The sequence below is a fragment of the Protopterus annectens genome, chromosome 2.part0, assembly GCF_019279795.1.
Source record: "Protopterus annectens isolate FY-2018-M chromosome 2.part0, PAN1.0, whole genome shotgun sequence".
Lineage (NCBI taxonomy): Eukaryota > Metazoa > Chordata > Ceratodontiformes > Protopteridae > Protopterus > Protopterus annectens.
In genome coordinates this window covers 248,347,794-248,363,750 of record NC_056728.1, presented here as the reverse complement: position 1 = coordinate 248,363,750, position 15,957 = coordinate 248,347,794, and the positions used below count along the sequence as shown (strand labels likewise).

General features: G+C 38.4%; 1 protein-coding gene across 2 annotated transcripts in view; it reads left to right on the top strand.

Moving 5' to 3' along the window:
- LOC122793050 overlaps nt 1-15,957 on the top strand; it is a 529,275-nt gene that overhangs the window by 441,602 nt on the left and 71,716 nt on the right. For both annotated transcript variants that reach the window (XM_044060726.1, XM_044060724.1), the window contains exon 2: nt 10,321-10,508. The gene's annotated coding sequence lies outside the window, so the exon portion shown is untranslated. The remainder of the gene's footprint in view (nt 1-10,320; nt 10,509-15,957) is intronic.

Below are 15,957 nucleotides of genomic sequence, written 5' to 3'. Positions count from 1 at the left end.
AAAACCTATACACCTCATTAACATGTTGTTAGTTTGGTGTGGGTGTTTAGTATAGCTTAACAGGGTTTAGAAAATCGTAAGAGTATGTAGGCTGGCTTAGAGAGATGGGATTGATAAATTCACATCACGTGAGTTGACTAAAATGAGAGACCAGGATGTACTAGTCATTGGGACACAGAGAAGAGTAATCAAGGACTTCGGGTCATGTTCAGCTGTGCAAGGGTTTGATACGATCTCCCTGATCATGACAGAATGGCTCACAGAGTTAGTACCATAGTCTGAATGCCAGCAGGAAAGGTGAGGGAGACAAGTGATAGTCGCTGACAGACCTAGTACCTTGGTAGACAGGTGAGACTACTCAGTAACAGGCTTCACAAAAGGAGACTGGAAGTATGTGTAGACAGGATGAGGTACAAGAACTATATTAGCTGATTGTCAGGAATGGAGGGAAAACTGTGAAACCTGAATTACCACTGGGATGCACAGGAGGTTAACAGAAGCACCTCTTACTGCCAGGCTTGAGCAGGTATATTAATAATTGCAAGGATGGTCAGGTGAGAGATTAAAGAGCACTGGTCACTGTTATGGTGTGCAGACAATAGCATGGCTCACTGCCATGTAATGGGAGGAGTGTAGGGGAGACTGCTACTTATTGGCAGTATGCATGTGGCAGTAGAGGGGCTGGGGCTTGGCATAGTAGTTAAGCGGTTTACCTCACAAACACCATGTACAGGGTTTAATTCTCACCTCTGAAGGAAAATTGGCTAGGCTTAAACTAGCCTGCAAAGGCAGCCAGCTTAATACTTCTCTATGAACCTATGACTGTACAAGCCTTTTATATAGTGACTTAGACCCTTTGACAATATCTCCTTGGTATATTAATTACACATTGCACATTTTGAGGTTACTTAGGCAGTGTTTTTACCTGCTAACAAGCTATTCGGACTGTCAGAAAATGTTCTCATCATTAGAAGTGCCTGTGGCAGTGACCAGGTGTGCAAGATGGAATAGGGTGTTGTTTCTGCACTGAGCTCCACACCTCTTTAACTGGAATAATAACAGAATAAGGGAGCTGATGCTAAGAACTAGGAGTTTGTAAATTCTAGTCATCATCCATAATGCTATGTATTGTAAATAGCATCACATTAAACAGTAGTAACTCTCTTAAAACAAGCCATATTGATAAAAAGGTGGCTTATGACTTGACACAGGTACGTATCAGACTGTTTCCACATCTCTGATTTGCAGAATAGCAGTCCATAGACAGAGTTTCATAATGAGAATTTGCATGAATCATTAATTTGGCAGTGCCATGAAACATGCTAAATCAGCATATGACTAAGTTTAGCCTTCTGGTACTGAACTGCCCTTTTTAATTTCTCCAAATCTTTTGGGTTTCTAATACCATGATGGGAATGGACCCCATTCCTAAGTCAAAGTACGATTAAAGTTCATGAAATTACTATCGTTTCACTATTTGATGTCAGCAAAAGTGCTCTTCGCAACACGTATGGAGTTGCATGTATTGGTAGCATATCTAAATATGATTGTAGACCCTTTTTTTTTTTTTTTAACACCCGTTGCTCCTACTACTATTGGAACTGTCTAGGTATCTTTCTTCCACATTTCTCTAATTTCTGCTTGCAAATCCTGATAACTTTGTCTCTGTCTCTGTATGCAGGACACTATAGTCACTGGGTGTGGCGAGATCAATGCTATTTTTGTCTTCTTTTCTTGGACCACTATATACGGTTTTCTAGCATCTATCTTTTGAACTGTTGGTAATGGGTGATCCTATGTGTAATATAAACTTCATCATTTTCTATGATGCTTTGTGGATCATGTTTACAGTGTTTTTCAGCCACTTCAATACCATAATGTTTGCACAATCCCCAGTACAACAGTCTTGCCACATTATTATGTTTTTCAGTATACAGTCCTTCTGCCATTAGTATGTTGTAACCAGCAACAAAGTGTGCAACTGTTTCCAGTTCAGTTTTACAAAATCTACATTTGTCTGTTTCACCCACATGTTCAGTGGACTTTGTCAACCAGTGTGTACATAACCCACTGTCTTGGGCCACCAATATTAACCTTTCATCTCTTGGTTTGAATTCACCTCTCCTTAACCATTCTTGCATTTGTTCTTGATCAACATAAAGTTCTTCCAGATGTTTTCTGTACTTGCAACTATATTTATGCTTTTTCCACATTTCTTGCCTTTTCATCTGGTCCTTCACCATATAGTCTTTCTTTTGTTTTTTTGGCATATTCAGTCTCTGCTTGATTTTTATCTACTTCTGGTTTGATTTCCATTCCTGCTTGATGCCAATATGCTTCTGCTAGATTAAGCAGAGAAGTTCCCTTAGATTTATTCTCCTCATGTTTCAAAACTTTCACTATGTTTGTGTCTTGTGAGGTCAGCAGATATGTGTGGAGTCCTACAATTGCAGATGTGTACATATAATTTGTTTCAAGGAGGCCCATCCCTCCTTCAGAATGGGGAATATTTTATCTTGATATGCGCTGATTTTTTTTTATAGATCATTTGGTGAGCATAAAGCATCCTTCTTGTTTTAATATCTAATGTATCCAACATGTTTTTGGGCCAATCAATCACTCCAAAACTAAGTTAGGACAGGAAGCGCAAATTGGTTTATAGCTTGGATTTTGTTTCTAGATGTCAGTTCTGTTTTCAGGATTAATTTAAGTCATCTAAAGTATTCCTTACCAAGTTTTATTCACATTTGTTCATCTTTCATCAATTCCCAAGTATTTATACACTCCTCCTTGCTCAAGTTCTTTTATAATACATTCTTGTCCCAAACTGATGTTTTCCTGATGATGCAGTTTTCCTGCTTTAAAGGTTGCTTTTGCAAATTTATCAAGACCAGTTGACATTTATATCATCTGAAAATGTTTTGACAACCTGCAACTGTGCTTTCAGTTTCTCATCTGATGAGCTATACAGATGTTCTTCGTGTTTCACTGTTGCAGTCATCACATTTGGGTTATCTGCTTGCAATAGCCCTCAACCTGATTATCAAAGTCTTGGGTCCTGCGTCGGTTGCTGTCTCATCTTCCATGATGTCAGGTGGTCAGGGGTATAAACCATGCAGCCAATGCCGTTACATCAGTCTTTCTTGCCCTGCGGTGTGCAAAGCAGAAGCAGTTCGCAAGTGCCGGTCGGCAGAGTCCTGAAATTTTCATTTTTGAGTTTCAGAACCGAAGTCTTCAACCAAGCTAAGTACTCCGTTGGGGAACCTTTTCCTTTCTCTAAACTGATGTCAGTAAAGGTTAACAATTGTATTTCTTGTGGAAAGCATATGCCTCATAAAGATTTTAATTCTTTCTGCATTCCTTGCTTAGGCCCAAACCATGACGTACCTCAGTGTCGGTTTTGTGCCTTATTCAAACCTCGAACTATTCGTCGTCGGTTTATTTATGCTTCTAAATATTTTGGTACTCTGTTCAGTTATCCAGAAATGGCTTTGGTAAGCCATCTGACTACCTATATTCTGAAAAAACACAAAGATAAAGACAGAGACAGACCGCATAGGTCCAAAGCTGCCGATAACGCTTCTTCTAAGCTAGCTGCCAGCTCACTGGTACTCAGTGAGGCACTTTTGCAGCCCCTGATACCAGCTACTTCAGATTCGCAGGCCTATACTGAGACCCATTTGGAGTTCGGTATGCCATGAGATGCTTCTTCGACTGTGGAACCTGCGGATGTCTTTACCTTGGATGGGTCCTGAGCCGCTGTGCAGGCACCGGCTTCTGAGGGTGTATTCTGGCCTAATGACTTGCATATTAAACAGATACCATTCTCTTCTTCAAGGCCTAAAACTCGATCCATGCCTAGAAAACCGACGCCCAGACCGCATGCTCAGGCCCCTATACCTAAAAAACAAATGATAATGGCTGAAGACCTTTTACTGTACTCAGGGGAAGCCACCCTTCCCCCTCTGAGACCTAGGACTGTTTTTTTTCTTCTGATCAGGACTCTGAAATTTCTGTTTCCTCTGATCAGAATTTACCCTTATCTACCTATGAGGATTCTGATGCAGAGGACTCAATTCCCTCTGCTTCCCCTCCAGAGGATTTAGCTTTTGGTGAAACCTTGCATACTCTTAGGGAACATTTTCGCTGGAAAGCCAGGATTACTCTGACTCCAAAAAGAGGCTTAGGGATTTCTTACTCCTGCCCCAGCACAGGCCTTTAGCTATCCCTCCTGTACTGGACATTGTTGATGATGCCTTCTCAGAATCTAGCCTGGTCCCTGACTCTTTACCTCCTGCTCCCAGAAAACCTGATAGGTATTACAGGGTTCCTGACTCTCACAAGTTCCTCTTTAAAAATCCTACTGTGGATCCTGAGACCATTTCACAGGGACCCAAGGGCATTAAGGCTACTACTGCCAAAAATCCTACCCCCTCTGATAGAGATTCCAGGGTGCTGGATAGATGGGGTAAGAAGGTATACACTTCTGCAACCTTGGCCATTAGGGCCTTAAACTGCCAGTTTCATATGTTAAAGTATCAGCAGCATATTATTGGAGTGCTTAAACAGAAAATGATGTTGATTCCTGACTGTGCTGAAAATAAAGAATTACAGGATATAATGCATTCTGCTGAACAAGTTGGAAAACATACTTTGCAATGTGGTTTTGATTCATTAGAGGTATCTTGCAGGGCTGCTGTCACTGGGTCTGTACTTGGCTTAAGGAGCAAGCTTTGCCAGATCATGTTAAAGCTAAATTGTTGGATGCTTCCTTAAACCAAGACCGCCTGTTTGGCAACAAAGCAGAAGAAGTACTTATAAAGATGCAGGAAAAAGATAAATTTATGCAAACTGTTAAAGATTTCCTGCAAGTACAGCCTCCCAGATTTAGTACACATTGGCCCTCTAAGAATTGGTCCTTTCCTGCCTCTTCCAGGTCTTCTCATTCCAAACCCAGACCCAGCAGAACACCCAGGCTTCAGTCCCAGGGTACTCACAGGACTAAGCAATGGGGGGCTCCCACTTCCAAAGCAGGAAGTAGTAAGACTCCCCCTATGGTAAAACTGTCTCAATGACTTAACTTTAAACCTTCCAAGCCCTGCTCAACTGACTGTTCCTTTAGGGGGAAAGATTGCCGTGCAGGCAAAAAATTGGGAACTCATTACCCAGGACAAATGGGTTTTAATCATAGTTTCCCAAGGATACAGATTCCACTTCCACTCCTTACCAACCCCAAATGGTTGGCCAGATCTACCCCCAAATCAGTGGGCAGAGGCTCAAAAGCAAATTCTCTCTCTTTTAAGCATCAGAGCTATCCAGCCTGTTGCAGAAGAAGAATGGGGACAAGGTTTTTACTCAAGACTGTTTCTGGTACCCAGAAAAGACAAACCCCGGTGTCCTATCCTGGACCCGTTTATCCTAAACACATTTTTGGTAATCCTGAAATTCAGGATGCCAACTCTTCATCAGCTGCTTCCTATGCTAGGCAAAAATGCCTGGTTGGCAACACTGGATTTAAAGGAAGCCTACCTGCACATCCCAAATAAGGGAATCTTGCAGAAGACACCTACACTTCAAAGCAGGCTACATGCACCATCAGTTCTCTGCACTGCCCTTTGTGAATACCCTGGGCACATTAGATAAGCCAAAGTGCTTAGCTCCAGTCATTGCATTTTGCAGGCAAAGAAATATTCAAATATACTCGTACCTGGACGATTGTCTAATTCAGGCAGAAAGCCAGGACATACTATTAAATCATCTGGCATTTGTAAAGAAATTGCTAACTTCTCTGGGGTACACCATAAATGAAAAGAAGTCATATCTTGTACCCTGCCAACTAATTGTATTCCTGGGAGCAAGCTTCAATACAACTTCCCAGATGGCCTACCTCACGCCAGAGAAACAAGTTCATTTGACAGTCTACTTCAAACTACTGGCCACAAAGACCCAGCTATCTGCAAGGAAAATACTGCAAGCCGTGGGGTTCATGGTCTCCTGCATTCTACTAATTCCATATGCAAGACTGCATATGAGGAAACTACAATGGTATCTAAAAAGCCTATGGTGTCAACATTCTCAGGATCTAGAATCAATGATTCCTATCATACCTTGTTTACAGATAGAGGTCCTTTGGTGGGCAGAGGCCTGAAACCAAAACAAGGAACTACCATTCACTTTACCCCCTGCCACACAAACCCTAACAACAGACGCATCAGACTATGCATGGGAGGCTCACTTGGCAGGGAAGTGCATTCAGGGCAAATGGAACCCAAGTCAAATGCACCTGCATTTCAATCAAAAAGAAATGTTAGCTGTACAGAATGCTCTGACAGCCTTCAAGAACCACATTTTTCCAGGACAGTTATTGGTAAAGACGGACTACACCACTGTTATGTGGTACATAAACAAGCAGGGAGGAACCCGCTCATATCCTTTCTGCAGACTAGCCATGGCTCTGTGTTACACAGCCTTGATCTACCAAGTGCACCTACAGGCTCAATTCCTGCCAGGAAAGCTAAATACACTGGCAGATGACCCTAGCAGAAATCTCATGGAGTGGAAACTGGAACCAAAGATATTCAGCATGTTGAGAAACAAATGGGGGAACCCAGAGATGGACCTGTTTGCCTCCCTCCAGAACTACCAATTGGACAAATTCTGCACAAGGACTCCCCACAAACAAGCTTGGAAAGTGAATGCCCTGTCCTTCACCTGGAAAAAACTATCAGTTTATGCTTTTCCCCCTCTGCCTCTCCTCTCCAAGGTACTACTAAAGATCAAACAGGACAAACCAAGGACAATACTGATTGCACCAGACTGGCCACACCAACACTGGTACCCCCTTTTGTGTAGTGTGTCAATGCTGGCACCATGGCACCTACCTCAGACTTCTTCCCTGCTGTCCCAGCAGGAGGGCCAGATTCTGCACACACAGCTTTAAACCCTGAACCTGGCAGCCTGGCTAATTACCTGATTTCGATGTTACTGTCCCTCAGTAAACAAGTGGTGGATGTCATTCTGGAGGCAAGGAGGCCTAGTACTAGAAAATCCTATGCTGAAAAATGGAAAAAATTCTGTTCCTGGAACCAAACACAGGACATGGACACAGCAGCACCCAATTTACCTCAGATTCTCCAATATTTAATTGAGATGCTTCACAAGGGCTTTTCCTTTTCCTCCATCAAAATTCATGCCTCAGCCATTTCAGCTCATTACAACACAGAATCCACCCCTCTTTTCTTATCCAATGCTGAATCAGTTCCTCAGAGGGGCCAAAAAACTTAGGATCACCCAGGAGAGCCCCTACTCCTGCCTGGGACCTTAACTTTGTATTGGAAAAGCTCACTTTACCTCCCTTTGAACCAGTTGTAAATGCAGAGTTGAAATTCCTTTCTTGGAAAACAGCCTTTCTTTTAGCCATCACTTCAGCAAGAAGGGTGTCTGAATTACAGGCTGTCATTGCAGTGGAGCCTTTCATCAACTTTCATGCAGACAGGGTATCCCTCAGGACTAATCCCTCCTTCATGCCGAAGGTGGTATCCAGTGTGGCCCTTAATCAAGCCATTCATTTGCCAATCTTCTTTTCTAATCCACAGAACAAAGGGGAACAAATATTGCACTCCTTGGATGTGCACAGACAACTTAGATTTGACTTGGACAGGACTAAACCTCTCAGGAAATCTGAACAGCTGCTGGTTGCATTTGCTGCAGGGGCAGAGGGGAAGGCCATTTCAAAGCAAACCATTTCTAAGTGGATAGGCCACTGCATTCATTTCTGCTATAAGCACCATGGAAAACCGACCCCACAGGGGATAAGACCACATTCAACCAGAACTGCATCTACCTCTACAGCCTTTTTCAGAGGTGTCCCTACCAGGGACATCCTAGAAGCTGCTACCTGGAGTTCTGTACATACCTTCACCAAGCGATACCACTTGCCAATTTTTTTCTAAATCCAGAGCTGGCTTTGCCACTGCAGTCTTGCAGGGCCTTATAGCTGGTCCTAATGCTATCTAATTGCCTCCTCCCATCCTTAGCTTTGGGAATCTACCCATATGTGATAACTGCAACAGTGAAACATGAAGAGCATAGTACAGTTGTGCACACTTACCATAAATGTAGATGCTCAAGTGTATTCACTGTTGCAGTTCTGGTTACCCTCCCTCCAGCCCCCTGACTTCTATTGACTATACCTCTATTGTTGTTTACTATGCTTAAAGCTTTTTGGTGTATTTGCTTTTTTGTTGAAGGTGTAACCTTGTATATAATTGTTTCCCATTATGGGGGCACCTGACATCTGGGGCAAGAAAAACTGATGTAATGGCGTCGGCTGCATGCTTTATACCCTTGACCACCTCACATCATGGAAGATGAGACAGCAACCGACGCAGGACCCAAGACTTTGATAATCAGGCCGACTGAGGGCTACTACAAGCAGATAACCCAAATGTGATGACTGCAACAGTGAATACACTCTAGCATCTACATTTATGGTAAGTGTACACAACTGTACTTTTGAAATCATCAACAAAGAGAAGACAAGTCTTTAGACTTTGTTTTCTAGGAGCCAAATTATAGCCATGGCTTAAGCTGTTAAGTAGACAGCTTAATGGGTTAAGGGCAAGGCAGAATAGCAGTGGTGACAGAGTCACTCTGGAATATCCCCCTTTGAATTTTTATCCCTGGGATAATAATTTGTCCTTATCATGGCTTAACTGCAAAGTGGTCTGTCACTGTTTCATGCTTACTGTAATGTAATGTAGTCGATCAGTGTAGGGTGTATCTTATACACTTTTAAGCACGCTTTTATCCATGAATGTGGGATACTATTAAATTCTTTTTTTTGTAGTCAATCCATGCCATACTTAGATTCTTCCCCTTTTTACAGTTCTCTACTATGACATTATTTAACAGCAAATCATCCTTTGTTCCATATGACTTTCTTTTATTACCCTTTTCTTCTACTGCCATAATTGAGTTTTCCTCTAAATGACTGTAAACTCTATCGGCATCAATTCCCGTGTATAGTTTATATGTCGTCAGAAAGCAGGTTATTAGTCTATAATTTTTAGGACAGCTTGCAGGTTCACTCTTAAGTAGCAGCATTGTTTTACCTGTTGTTAGCCAGGTTGGTGTCTGTTTCTGTTCGAGGTGCGCATATAAATAGTTCTTACTCATGGCTAAATCTTTGTACAAAGATGTTAATACTTAGGTACTGCATATGGGGCTGGGGTTTTCCAATTAGAGGCTTTTCTTAACTTTATCTCAATCTCTCTGGCTGTTACTTCATCCATATTGTGTACGTTTAAACTTCTTATTCTTGCTTTTACTACTTATGTCCATTTATCATCTTTATGTTCCACAGGATCCTCGTAGATACTTCTCCAAAATGCATCTATTTCTTCTTTTTTTGGCAGTCTTTCAATTCCTTTTACCTTGTTTCCCAATTCTCCATAAAACTTGTCAGAACAATCTAATGTTACACAAGAAACAGTGGAATGTGATGTTCGGTAACGTCTGGCTAGTTACCATCATGAAAAACATAAGAAATGTGCCAGTAGTTTTGCTAAAAGCAGCTAACTATACAAAACAGCTACACAAGCATAATCTTCTTATTTTGTACTCTGTATACCTTTGTGAGGGGGTGAACAAATATTGTCAGCATGCCATGCTGACTTAACCAGGGTGTCTTAATTAGCATTACATTTTTTTTTATTTTTTTGAATCTCATCCAGAGGACACATTACTTGGTGTTGTTAGCTAGGACTAAGCTGCATGCTAGTAAGACAGAGCTGTCCCAGTTTTTGAATCATGATTGGCCATAAAGGCCATTTCTTAGGCTAAGTGTAGTGCTTTCTGAAGTGGGCCCACTGAATGTATACAATTTCCAAATCTCACTTTGCCTTTTTATATTTGGCCTTTATTGTGAATGAAAATGGGTCATTTGAAGTAGGCCAGTTACCTGCTTATCAAACAGTAAAGACATTGTTAAGCTCAGTCAACAACTGTCCTGCCTGTAGCTTTGCATTTAATTATTTAAAACTAATCCTTTTTCCTTTCATTAATGTTTTATTGCTTATAATAATTAAACGACTTGCTTACTGCAAAGTATCCAGTTCATACAGATTAATGGTGCATGCTGTGTTCATTTTAACATAGTAGTGACCTGCAAGAACTGGGTGAAAATTGTTGTTTAATGATTCCAGCAGAAGTTATACAATGATTTATCTTTATGTGAATATATTGCAGAAGAACTTGTTCTTTGCTTTGCACTAGAGGATTACAGCATTGAAGTTGCTTTGTTCTTTCTCCGCTTTTTAGGGGAAACTGTAAAAAAAGAAGAATCCCAGAAGACTCAGGAACATATTAGACTGAAAAAGTATCAGGGCACGCCCACGTATCAGTCTGAAAATCATAGAAATAGCTGAGCTGGCAAAAGAACATTCCTGGCGAACCTTAATACTGGATTTGGTACAACTGATTTGTCTTGAGGTACATAACTCAGAAATGTAAGCATTGACTTTTTTTCTTCATAGTTCCGTAAACTTTATCAAACCTTGATAAATCCAGACTTTTTTCCCTCATTAGGACAAAAAAGAACACAACTGCCAAAGTAACATAAGGTTAAAAACAACAGAAATGATCAGAGTACAGGAGTACTGAGAGCACTGGGTCCGTCCGGAGTCATAACATCAGTAGTCTGCCCATCCTGTCTGTCTTTCCCAGTCCGTCCGGAGTCATAACATCAGTAGTCTGCCCATCCTGTCTGTCTTTCCCAGCCCTATCAGCAATGCCCCCAGTCTACCATCATGCTGCCCTCGCCAAAAGCCACATGTAGCAATTTATATGTAAAGCACACGTACATACAAAAAGCATGGGGAAATGATTCAAAACATGTAGAGTGAAAGCTCACTTAAAACCATCCACACTGAAATGAAGGACCAGGATTTTCCCAGTAATTCCTACATTTAGCCTGCCCATTTTGTGCAGTCTTGGAGTTGGTATATATAAATATGGGAGGGTGTGAGTGAAGCAGGGAGGCGAGGCATACCCCCTGCAAAAAATGATTTAGTAGTTTTATGCACCTTCATCAGTTGGAACATGAGTAATTAACTTTCAGCAACATCTGTACTGATAAATTTTTGTCAAGGATCAGTGGTGTGACTAATCATCTTGGATATTCCAACATATACACACACACACATATACACATACACATACACACACACACACACACACACACACACACACACACACACACACACACACACACACACAAACATATATATATGGGTCCCTATCAGTTGATCAAGTTTTCAGAAACTCAAAATTCGTATGGTCAAGACCATATGAGAAAGTTTTTAAAAACTTGAAGCTTTTGAGTGGAGATCGCGGTACAGTGAGGATCAGGAAATTTACCCTTTTCCTCACTGTAGTGCATTCTCAGAGTTGGTATATATAGTTTGCAGGGGGTGCAGGGGGGCTTGCCCTTGCAAAAATGTAAAAAAAAGGTAAATTTTTATGGGGGGTTTGTGTTTTTCTTTTCTTTTCTTTTTATATGTTCGAGTTTTCAGAAACTCTATCATATGGTCTCGACCATATGAATTACGAGTTTCTGAAAACTTAGTCAACTGATTAGGGATCCATATACATGGTATTGAACTTTTTCTTTTTGCATTGTGTATGTTTTCTCAAGTTATTGCATTGTATAAAAAGCATAACACGAATATAAAATTCAAAATGAATGTGTGTGTGTGTGTGTGTGTGTATGTGTGTATGTATGTGTATATATATATATATATATATATATATATATATGTATATATATATATATATATATATATATATATATATATATATTTCATTTGTTACACTTCCTTAGATGTGGGTTTTTAACAGAAATTGAATCCCTTTTATACTGAAATAGCGGCAATAAACCAATAGCATATTTAATTGATTTTTAGAGATCATTGTTCCAAAACGTATAAAACATTGTGAAAATGAATGACACATGACTAAAAATAGGTAAAAACATTGCTAATTACATCTAAAACATCTAAAACAGACTCATTTAATATACAAATGTTAAAAATATTGATAAAACCATAAAACAAATTGTTGAAAGTATTGCTTATAAACATTTCATTTTAAAATAAACTTTCACTCGTTCAAGTATATATGGTGCCATCTAATGACCATTGAAGTTCATTGCACCCTGTTTAAATCCTATAAAAAATATACCTAGAGCTTTTCTTGAATATAAAAAAACAAATGATCAGTTGAACTGGTAAAAGTTAAATAAAATTAATGTTGATTAAATTCCTAAAAAATCCATGAATAAAACTGGAGCCTTACAATAAAATATTTCATTCAAATATTGATGTGACTTAGTCAAATATGCAAAAATAAAATACTTTACTTAATGCCAGTAAGGTAAAAAGGATAAAAATAAGGACAAAAGGTGAGTTATATAGTTAGAAAACATAATTGGATCTTACAATTAAACAATATATAGAATAATATATAAAAAATTGTATAAAAATTGTATATGTTGTTTTGTATAAACAATATTTATTATTCATATAAAGAGAATGGAAAGTGTTTAAAGTACAAAGTTAAATATGGGACTTATAACTTAGCTGCTCTCGGTTTTAAGAGTGGGGCTATTGATATATGGTTATTTAGCCCTGGATGTTTATTGGCTTGTAAAGTGACCTGCCACCAGAGCTCCCTATACTCTATCCTTTCTTCCCATAGGCCTCCCCTCTCATCGTTCTTTACTTTTTCTATCACAAAGAAGAAAAAGCATGCATTTTCACAATTTTGGGTTTACCGATATAGAGCGTTGGTTTCTTTTTTAGTTTGTATATCATATATATGTTCGTAAATTCTTCTTTTAAGCTTGCGTTCAGTTTTTCCTACATAAAAAGTCAGGCAGGCTCTACACTTAGCTAAATACACTAAGCCAAAGTCATCACAATTATAATATTCCTTCCCTACTAATATTATCTTCCTACTTTCTAAATGTATACATTCCTTGTTGGCAATGTAAGCACACTGAGAGCAGTGCCCACATTTATACCAAATGATAAAAAATGATGACAAATGACAAAATGATACCAATGGCATAAATTTTAAAGACTGGCTTCAGGTTAGTTGTTATTCTAATTTTAAAGCAAAAAGTTCAAACAGAAGCCAGTGACTGATACATACAGAAATATGTTGGACAAACTTCAGAGACTATTGCTTCAATTTAAAAGTTTAGAGGTAAAAAATGGATACTTAAAAGAATGTATTGCAGAAAACATTGTACCAAAGGGTTTGCGAATATGCAAGTATCCTAACAGTGTTATTCCTGGCAGTATTTTTCATAAAGAATTGATAAATATTTTTAACAGATGTGGGTTAGAAGTTTTAAAAAGTATGATAGATGAGAATGAAAGAGTAAAACATGATTTACTTAAAGAAATAGATGGTATAAATGATTGTATTAAAAATGATTTGATGTTTGGTGTGCTGGAAGAGAAGGAAAAAATTACAGCATTAAGGGAGTAGTTGATGAACAATGCAATGAACTTATTCGAAGGAAAATGAATAAACTTGAAAGAAATTTAATTGAGTATAAAAACAACAGCAATTATCACAAACCCAAAGCTCTAGGTATAGATTTTGGGAAAGGGATTTTGGAGAATTTAGGGGGAATGATGTATATAATGACCCCCCAGGTATAGGTGAGAATATTAATGCGTTAGATGATTTTAATGAATACCCACCACTAAGAAGGTCAGAAAGACTAAGGAATAAAATTCAACATTATGAGAATCAACAGACTTCAAATTTTTGGAGGGGAGGAAGAAGGGGGAGGGGGAGGCACTAATAAAAACGAGTACCCACCCCCCAACTTGGTTTTAGAAAACATAACTTTTGATAAAAGCATTCCATATAGGTTTACCAAAGGAGATTTTAGTATTTACAATTTTATTTCTATAGAATTACAAGACGCCCACTTCAATTTACTTTCTAGAGGTATTAAGTTTATACCGCTTAGAAAAGGGTATCTTGCTAAAACTCTAATAAATATAGATTCATAGGTTCATAGATTAGTACTAAGCTAACTGCCCTTGCGAGCCATTTTAAGCCTAGCCAGTTATCCCTTGCGAGACTCAAACCCTGGACTAGGCAAACACCTTAACCATTAGGCCACCCTCCCAACCATAAAAACTTTTCTTAGGAAAATTACTCTATAATTTTTTTTAACCAGACTAACACCATGGGACCTGTTAATTTAGTAAAAAAGAGTATGTTTAACCCCCCACTGCACACACAACTCAAAAATTTCGAAAATTTGGTTGAAACTGAAATTAGAAAGAAATTTATAAAAGTTGGGTATAAAGCCAATTTAGATGAAAAGGAGTGTTTAGTTCTAAAAGAATTAAGGAACAATCCAGAAATTAGAGTTATGAAACCGGATAAAGGTGGGGGGATGGTATTGATGGATTCATGCACCCAGCACACCAAAAGCAGAATTTAGTCAGGGGTCAGTATATAAGATCTTCGAGAATTACCTCTGATGAGCAAGATTTTATAGAAGAAATGAAAATTCCTAATCAAATGTTTATGGTAAAAAAAAAATACCCAGCTAGTCTTTTGGAACATATAGAAAAAGAAGTTTCACAAGGTAGAGCAGGGAAATGTAATCCGATCTTGGGCAAAGATGAGGAAACAGTACGAAAAAATAAGCAGGAAGAAAGTTTTAATAGGGCATTGGTGTTGGAATTCAACACAACTTCAGCTATGGTGAGAAATATTCTAGAAGAAGAATGGCACAGGTTTACTTCTATTACTGATCTGGATAAAATTAGTAAGGAAAAGCTAAGGGTGGTATATAAAAATTCCTACAATTTGAAGAATTTGTTAAAACATTATACCTTAAACAACCCCAGCAAAAAAAATGGAATTTATAAATGTGGGCACTGGAATGTATAAGGAATGCATAAATTTAGAAAGGAGGAAGATAATATTAGTAGGGAAGGAATATTATAATTGTGATGACTTTGGCTTAGTGTACTTAGCTAAGTGTAGAGCCTGCCTGGCTTTTTATGTAGGAAAAACTGAACGCAAGCTTCAAAGAAGAATTTATGAACATATATATGACATACAAAGTAAAAAAGAAACCAACGCTCTATACAGGCACACCCAAAATTGTGAAAATGCATGCTTTTTCTTCTTTGTGATAGAAAAAGTAAAGAACAATGAGAGGGGAGGCCTATGGGAAGAAAGGAGAGAGTATAGGGAGCTTTGGTGGCAGGTCACTTTACAAGCCAATAGACATCCAGGGCTAACTGACCATATATCAATAGCCCCGCTCTTAAAGCTGAGAGCAGCTAAGTTATAAGTCCCATATTTAACTTTGTACTTTAAACACTTTCCATTCTCTTTATATGAATTATATTTTTTATACGAAACAACATATACAATTTTTTATATATTATTCTATGTATTGTTTAATTGTAAGATCCAATTATGTTTTCTAACTATGTAACTCACCTTTTGTCCTTATTTTTATCTTTTTTACCTTACTGGCATCAAGTAAAGTATTTTATTTTTACACATTTGACTAAGTTACATCAATATTTGAATGGAATATTTTATTGTAAGGCTCCAGTTTTATTCATGGATTTTTTAGGAATTTAATCAACATTAATTTTATTTCACTTTTTACTGGTTCAACTGATCATTTGTTTCTTTATATACAAGAAAAGCCCTAGGTATATTTTTTATAGGATTGTTTAAACAGGGTGTAATGAACCTCAATGGTCATTAGATGGCACCATATATACTTGAACTAGTGAAAGTTTATTTTAAAATGAAATGTTTATAAGCAATACTTTCAACAAATTCCTTTTATGGTTTTATCAATATTTTTAACATTTTATATAAAACGTGTCTGTTTTAGAT